Genomic DNA, 9,099 nt, shown 5'->3' on the forward strand with positions numbered 1-9,099 from the left:
TCTTGCCAAGTGGTGTGGAGTTTTCTTTTTCTTTTTAACCACTCCCTCATTTGGTTGGATTTCTGAGCAGGTGAAGATGTGTGATAAAATTCTCTGCACTACTTGGCAGGACTCAACAGAGAGTCGGTGCAGACAACCTTAGGGTGAGGTCTCTCTCATGCTGGATATGATGGTATCATCCTTCTGAATGGAAATGAGAATTTTTTAAACCACACATCAGATGCAGATGGGTGTTAATAATAAATAAGATCATCTGCAGCTATACAGACACCTGGCTTACCAAGTGGTGACATGGATATCTGTGGGAAATGTACACTTGGGCAAATGGTTGTCTGCATTGACACCATATCTGAAAGAACAGGGGTAGAAAGATTTCCTGGGATGTAGAGGCAAAGCCAGCTGGCACAAATATTAGCATCTGGGATTTCTTTAAAAAACAACCGTCCCCACACACACACAGCCGAGCCTCTTCAAACATCTTGGCGGATTCGTTTGTTTGGTTCCACCTCCTCTGCCATCCTCACAATGCTACTCCCCCCCCCTCCTTAAGCATCCACCGCCACACACAGCTTGCTGTTCAGGGACTCCATTAATCCTCCATTTCCTAGATGGTATCTAAGTCACAGTGGGTTTCCACAGAAATTAATTTGTCCTGACAACAGGCTTAAAGATTGGAGTCCAGGGATCGCTTGGCATATTCCCTTTAAACCAAGCACAATAATAAGCAGAAGGCCAATAAGGACAGTTCCTAAAGACCGCACAGAGGAGCGGCTGAGAATAGGACTTACTCATTGGATATCAGTGGGGTCTGTCTGATAACAGCTGCACCACAGAAGCTCCATGTTCGATAGGGAAACAAGCAGGCTGGATTGATGTGCATTTGTGACGGCAGCAGCAGCAGGTTGAACAAACCTAATCCAAGCATATAAATTTATCGCTCTTTTAAGGCATAGAATATCTTTCACATTTCCACTTCTGAAGCAGCTGCATCCCATGGAATATGGTATGTCTTCAGTCCTAGGCCCAAAAATACTGTTAGCCAAAAAATACAATAAATACTATTTATTTGAATATTTTCCTATGTAATTATTATCGTTATTTTTGCCTACCTGATCCCAACAGCTCTGGGTGTGTAATGGCCTAATAAAGTCTCTCTCTCTCTGTCCCTCTCTCTCTGTGCATGTGTGCGTGCGTGTGTGCACGTAGGCTTTATTTTATTTTATTTTCCCACTTTTACCTCACCTGTGAGGGAGAGGACACCCAAGGCATCTTACAACAATAATGAAACAACCACTGCAAGCAATACAGTCATAAAAAATTGAATAACTCTAGAAGCACTCTGTGTAATAATGACATCGTTTTAAGCTGAGGCTGCTTCAAGAATGCGTGTCTCCTTGTTTCCTATCCTTTGGTATATGGTTGAGTGTACACACACACTTATACACATACATATTCCACACTCATTTATATACCCCCATATATATATATAAGGAGAAAAAACACATTGCATTCCAGTGGTTATTTTTTTTTTATGCAATATGATAATTGGGTGGATAGCCTAGAAGGTTTTAATGTGTTGCTATTTGTCAATAAGGAATCTCGGCACTTGAAGAATTGTGATTTACGAGGTTGTCAATAAAATCCATTTCAGCAGATTTATGAAAATGCCATCATAATATTGTGAACAGGTTCCTGTATGAAGTAGAAGGAATGTTGCTTAACTTTTCACCATTCAGGCATAAAAGAAATAACAGAGAAAATGATGCATTGCAAAGAGGCAAATTTAGATGGAAGCAGGAAAACGGCTTAGGGTGCCTGAAAGATTCCCCACACCCCCACTCTCTAAAGTGAAGCTTGATTTTGCTTTTAATGACCAAAACACATTATGAAATGACAACTTCTCAGAGCTGAGACAGGAATACATAACTGTATTAAAAGCAAGGTGATAATAATCTACTTAGCAGGGATGGTTTCTCTACACCCGCATTGCACAAATCAAATATTATTATTATTATTTTTAATATCCCTGATGGTTCTTTCTTCCTCAATGAAAATTTAGCTGCATGCTTCTTTTTTTTTTATATGATAGTCCCCAGCTCAACAAAAAATGATTGAACACAGGACATTTCCCCATCAGCTTACAATAAAACACACACACACACAACAACAGGGCTCAAAATATCTATGTGCTTCAGGTAACAACTAATATGAAAATTGTGAATCCACATTGCCGGGGGTGGTGGGGGAATGAGAGAAGTTAACTGATCCAAAGTGGCCACACAGAAGTGATAATTCAGAATGGATGGGGCTGGACTTGCTTCTGTGTTGTTACAGTGTGGGAGGCTGTCTACCAGGCATGGGGACAGTGGTGTAATGGAGCCAGGGCTGACAGGGACACAGCATCGACATTTCTGTATTAGCACAGACACTGACATCATCTGCCTCCTCCCTCAGAATTCCTGTTTTCTCTGAGCTTAGCTGCAATCCTCACAATAGCTTGGGTGGGGGGAAGAATTTTCCCAGCAACAATATATTGCTCCTTTTTGTAATGGAAAGTATTTGGGGTGGCTTGATCTTGACTGGGCAGTTAAGCCTGCACTTCAAATTTACCACTAGACCCCTGCACAAGGGTACATAGGAGGCTACCTTACACTAGGGATGTCTAGCGTGGGAAAATCCAGTGCTCTTGGGGCTTGACAGATTTCCCCTGAGCCCCCAGCTTGGCTTGCTTGGCGAATTGAACCAGGGGCTCCCTGCTGGAACTCGCGGATTCAGCACAACAGCAGGGTTGCTGTGTGTGAGTCTCTCCTTCTCCCTCCCGGGCCCCAGGAGGGAGAAGGAGAGACTTGTGCACAGCAACCCTGCTGTGAGCAAATGTCTCCTTCTCCTTCTCAGGGCTGAGGAGGGAGAAGGAGAGACTCAATGTACAGTAATCCTAGACAGATTCCTCTTTGTAAATAAGCTTACAAAAAGTTTTATTAGTTGGTAAGGGCTAGCAGAGGAGGGACAAAGAATTCTGTCCCTCCAGCAGCCTGATGGATTTCTGTGGTAGGCTCAGATTAAGGGCTTCCCTCTTCTGACGGCCTGCTTGGTTTCTATGCTAAGCATAGTCTCCTATATGCAATTTCTTTGTCACCTCTGGCTACCAGGATATGCTTAAATACAAGGCTGACCTAAGAGTCTGAAGTGATGGATTTAAGGAAATAGGTAGTAAGCTAGGAAGCCGCCATCTTCCAGTCAAACCATCGGTCCACCTAGTTCAGTAATGTCTGTGTTGACTGGCAGCTACTCTCTAGGGTTTTAGATAGGAGTGTTTCTGAGCCCTACCTGTAGATGCTGAGGACTGAACTGAAGACCTTTTCCATGCGAGGTATGTGTTCTACCACTGAGCTTCAGCCCTTCTCTTAAATAGTCCTGTGCTGAACCATATTCTGGGAGAAGATGTATTACTGGTCTGCAAGCCTTGCTTCCATTGTTTTTTGCATGGAGGCAAATTTAGGAACAATTGTTAACACTGACATAGAAATGCAATCTATCTCACCAAAGTGAGAAAGACTGACTTGACGACCTGTGTGCCTGCTCAGTCTGTTGTCTAGGTGATAACTGCTGATGAGCAACTCCAAAGCCCACTGCTCTCCCTTCTTAGGGTTCTTTATCTTAAGCTGGACTTGGACTGGGCATCCTGTCAAATGGAGGATGCCTTCAACTAGAGGACTGTTCGCGGATAGCCCTTCAAATAGAGGATTGTCCTCTGTAAAGTGAAACCCATAGCCACCCTAGATGTCCACAGCTTGTGAGATTTGCTGGAGCCAATCAAAAGTTTTGGAATAGAATGAGAGAAAGGGTGAGCACATTTCTGCAGGAAACTCTAGGGCATGCTGTTTAAGAGGCAAAGGGGTGTGCTTCCAGATGCCATCTGTGACTAGAGATGGTAGAGAATCATAGAATCATAGAATAGTAGGGTTGGAAGGGGTCTACAAGGCCATCGAGTCCAACCCCCTGCTCAATGCAGGAATCCAAGTCAGAACATCCGTGACAGATGGCTGTCCAGCCTCGGCTTGAAGGCCCCCAGTGTGGGAGAGCCCACCACCTCCCTAGGGAATGGGTTCCATAACTTCCATTGTCATATTGCTCTAACACTCAGGAAGTTTTCCTGATGTTCAGCTGGAATCTGGATTCCTGTAACTTGAGCCCATTATTCCGTGTCCTGCACTCTGGGATGAGTGAGAAGAGAACCTGGCCTTCCTCTCTGTGACAACCTTTCAAGTACTTGAAGAGCGCTATCATATCTCCCTTCAGTCTTCTCTTCTCAAGGCTAAACATGCCCAGTTCTTTCAGTCTCTCTTCATTGGGCTTTGTTTCCAGTCCCCTGATCATCTTTGTTGCCCTCCTCTGAACCCTCTCCAGTTTGTCTGCATCCTTCTTAAAGTGTGGTGCCCAGAACTGGACACAGTACTCCAGATGAGGCCTAACCACTGCTGAGTAGAGGGCAACTAGTACTTCCCAGGATTTGGAAGCTATGCTTCTATGAATGCAGCCCAAAATAGCATTTGCCTTTTTTGCAGCCACATCACATGGTTGGCTCATCTTCAGCTTGTGATCGACAACAGTTCCAAGACCCTTCTCGCTTGTAGTGTTGTTGAGCCACGTATCCCCCATCTTGTAACTGTGCATTTTGTTTCTTTTTCCTAGGTGCAGAACTTGGCATTTATCCCTATTAAATGTCATTCTGTTGTTTTCTGCCCAGCGCGCCAGTCTATCAAGATCACTTTGAATTTTGTTTCTGTCTTCCAAAGTATTAGCTATAATTTTGTGTCATCTGCAAATATGATCTGCATTCCCTGCACCTCCTCCTCCAAGTCATTAAGAAAAATATTGAAGAGCACTGGGCCCAGGACTGAGCCCTGCGGTACCCCACTCATTACCTCTCCCCAGTTTGAGAAGGTCCCATTGATACGCACTCTTTGAGTCCGATTCTGTAGCCAACTGTGGATCCACTGGATCATTGTTTCATCTAGCCCACTTTGAGCTAGTTTGCTCATCAGGAGATCATGGGGCACTTTGTCGAAAACTTTGCTGAAGTCGAGGTATATTATGTCTACAGCATTCCCGCAGTCTACAAGGGAGGTTACTTGATCAAAAAATGAGATCAGATTCATCTGGCAGGACTTCTTCTTGACAAATCCATGTTGTCTTTGAGTAATCACTGCATGGTTTTCAAGGTGCTTACAGATAGATTGCTTTAGAATCTGCTCCAGAATTTTCCCAGGGATTGATGTCAGACTGACTGGTCTGTAGTTCCCAGGTTCCTCCTTTTTACCCTTTTTGAAGATAGGGACAACATTAGCTCTCCTCCAGTCATCTGGCACTTCCCCCGTTCTCCATGATTTCTCAAGGAGAATAGACAGCGGTTCTGAGAGTTCTTCTGCCAGTTCCTTTCTTACTCTAGGATGCAGTTCATCTGGCCCTGGAGATTTGAACTCATTCAAAGTAATGAGGTGTTCCTTGACCATATCGATCTCAAGCTGCAATCCTGCCCCTTCAGCCTGCACTTCGCCTTTGCCAGGGGGGTCATAGACGCTCTACGCTCTACGCTCACTCTCTTTTGGGAGACTGAGCCAAAGTAGGAATTGAGCACCTCTGCCTTTTCTTTGTCACCTGTTATCATTTTGCCATCCTTATTTAATAGCTGAACAACAATTTCTTCCTTCTGTCTTTTACTATGCACGTAGCTGAAGAAAGCCTTTTTGTTCCTTTTCGCATCCCTCGCTAACCTCAGCTCGTTCTCAGCTTTAGCCTTCCTGACACCATCCCTGCAATTCTGTGCTACCTGCCTGTACTCTTCCTTAGTTACTTGGCCTTCTTTCCACTTCCTATATGTGTCCTTTTTTGTTTTCAGGTCATCTCTAAGCTTTTTGTAAAGCCACATTGGCTTCTTCTGTTGTCTTCCACCTTTTCTTCCAGTGAAACCCACTGCAGACTCAAATAAGGTCAGATTCTCAAGGATCAGACCAGCAAAGTTTGCAGTGGACTGGCTCTACTCACCTCTTGGTCCATAAATGGCTGCAATTTACATAGAAGGAATTGCTTTACAGCCGCAAATACGATAAACTATGCAGTTTATGGCCATAATTTTCCCACGATCAGCTAATGGTGGCTGCCATTAGCCTATCATGACATTTAGAATGGAGGAGAGCCACCTTGCAAAATCTGATGGACACGGTAAGGCTCTGGGGAAATCTGTGCAGCTCCAAGCAGCCCAGATTTCCCCACCGTGGACAGCCCCCGGACCAGACATCAGGGTATTTGTCCATCCTTATCTGTGACAAGCTCCCTCAAGATCTACAAGGCCCAGAGTTCCTGAGTTCCTGCTGTATTTCCTATATGCAAGCAAGAGTAGCCAACAGAGTGTAGCTGCAGGAGGGATGATGGGCAAGTTCCATAAAGAGTTATGGGAGTTATGTTCCTGTTTGCAAATCATGCACAAATGTCCTGTTCACAACAGCCATGAACATGAGTGAGCATTCCCCCAAAACCACATTTTCATGCTTTAGGGCACAACCCTATACACATTTAGACAGGAAAAAGGCCTACAACTCCCAGGATGTTTGAGCATGCACAGGATTGCACCCTTAGCCTATGTGTGTGTGGGGTGTACATTTGGGTACATGCTTGGAAAAGTGCACATTTCTCATGGTAGAAAATGTGCACTTTTCCTGTTTGGGGGGGGGGGAGAAGATGCTTGCATTCTGAATGAAGGAAGCCAAGCAACGAAGCGGACAACAGAGTCGTACATCAATCATTCTCTGATCCCTAAATTATGATTGGGGTGGTGGATGGGCTTGAGTGCAGTGGAGGCTGGTGGCTCTGATTTTGGTGGGGCTGTAAATCCATTCTGGGATTCAGTCAGAACCAGCCAGAACACTAAAAGAGCTATCCAAGGTTATTTTGGGGATAGGGTTCAGCACTTTGGATAGCCCCTTTAGTGTTCTGGCTGGTTCTGACTAGGGATGCTGGAGAAATTCAAGACAGACTAAAATGAGCTTGGATTTTCAAGAATCCGACCTGTGGAATCTGCTGTGGAGTGACCCCGTCAGGCCGCATGGAGTCTGTGGACTTTTGGATTATTATTAATTTTTTACTTTCCTGAAATTTAGCCATATAAATTCATAGGAAAATATGTTAGTTTCTGCTGAGGGAACATTGAAAGGAATGGGGGACAATATGCTAAATGTTACATACTAAGGTAAATATGTAGACACTTATGTAAATACCTATGTAATTATTTGCGTATATTTCCACATGATGAAAAAGAAATCTCATCCATCTGTGGGTGGACAATGGAACAAAAGGCACCTGACAATCAGTGAAACACAGATGGGGAGGATTTTACACACTCTGTACATCCCTAGTTCTGACTGAAACCTTGAATGGATTCACAGCCTCACCGAAATTGCACCCTATTGGTATCCTTCTGAGACATAGATACATCTCTATGATGTGTGCCTTTTTCATATAAATTGCCTAAAAAACATGGGAGAGGGAAGGGTAAGTGAACCACTCACCTCACCCTTATCAAATTTGAGGACTCCCTTTCCACATAAACCACTGTGCCTATCCTTTTGGAACTTCACAGCTTTCATACCTCTAGGCTGACTGTCTTTTTCAGAACAATGGTTCACAAGGAGCATGGGTTATAAGCGCATCCTTTTTGGGATATACCTTTCGAATGTTAAGGCTGCTTGCACCTATTCATCTGAAACTTGGCAGGCTTAGTCCCCTCAGAAGGGGCAATTATCTTTGTAAATTTAATCCACATTCTGCCAAGAAATAAATAGCTTATTAGCAATCCCCTTTTTAAAAATCAAGATATAAAGGTTAGTAGCGCAACTACACCAATGTTTATGATATTTGGCAGGCGTAATCCCCCCAAATGGGCAACTATGAATGGAACTTTCATTCAGTTCTGACAAACAGAAAAAGCCCACAAGCAGGACATGTGTGCAACAGTCCTCTCCCACCCATGTTCCCCAGCAACTGGTGTACACAGGCATACTGCCTCTGATACTGGAAGTAGCATATAGCCATCAAGACTAGTAGCCATTGATAGCCTTATCCGCCATGAATTTGTCTAATCCTCCTTTAAAGCCATCCAAATTGGTAGCCATCACTACATCTTGTGGTAGCAAATTCCATAGTTTAACTATGCACTCTACGTACTTCCTTTTATCTGGCTCCCTACAATCTTGGCTTTTACAAAGGGTATGAAGGCACAGTTTGTTTGTTTTTAATGCAGCCTTTTCAATTATGTAATTGATTAATCTTTTAATGTTTTTAATGTTTTTTTCTAAATTGTGCCAAGGTTTTATTGTTTTCAATTGTATACCACCTTGTTGCCTTTTTTGCAAATACAGTGGCGTATAAATCTTAAAAAAATAACAACAATGAGCTATCCCAATCCCCTGACCTTCCACACATTCATTTGTGCACTGAATAACCATCTGCACATGGCTACAGTCTCCTGGAATCTTGGCTGGGGTCAAGACATGGATCCATCATAAACATCGCACTGTCCTCCTGATGAATATAAAGAAACATTTCTAATGCTGTGGCTAATTTTTAAAAGGTGAATTAAGATCCTGGGCAATATCCAATGTGACCCTATTGCTAATGTAAATTACATTGTGCTAGTGTACCTCCAGCGCAATGCCAATAGGGCTTGCTGGCATAATGGGTTTCCCTGGAAAAACCATTCCAACAGCAAGTGCCATTGGTTTTGTGCTAGGGGTTGCCTACACTAGTGCAATGTAATTTACATTTGTGGTAGTGTCACATTGGCTACCACCCCCTGATTGGAGGAAAACAATTCCAAGGAATAAGAAATCCTTACGCTAGCCAGGAAATTGATGTACTAGATTTTCAAGCCTTTCTGATCAATACTGTTCTAAGAACATAAGAACGTAAGAAGAGCCCTGCTGGATCAGACCAAGGACTCATCTAGTCCAGCATTCTGTTCACACAGGGGCCAACCAGCTGTCAACCAGGAAGCCACAAGCAGGACATGAGTGCAACAGCACCCTCCTGCCCATGTTCCCCAGC

This window comes from Heloderma suspectum, chromosome 9 (assembly GCF_057233095.1).
Source record: "Heloderma suspectum isolate Gila_16-S chromosome 9, 16-S_ref, whole genome shotgun sequence".
Classification (NCBI taxonomy): Eukaryota; Metazoa; Chordata; class Lepidosauria; order Squamata; family Helodermatidae; genus Heloderma; species Heloderma suspectum.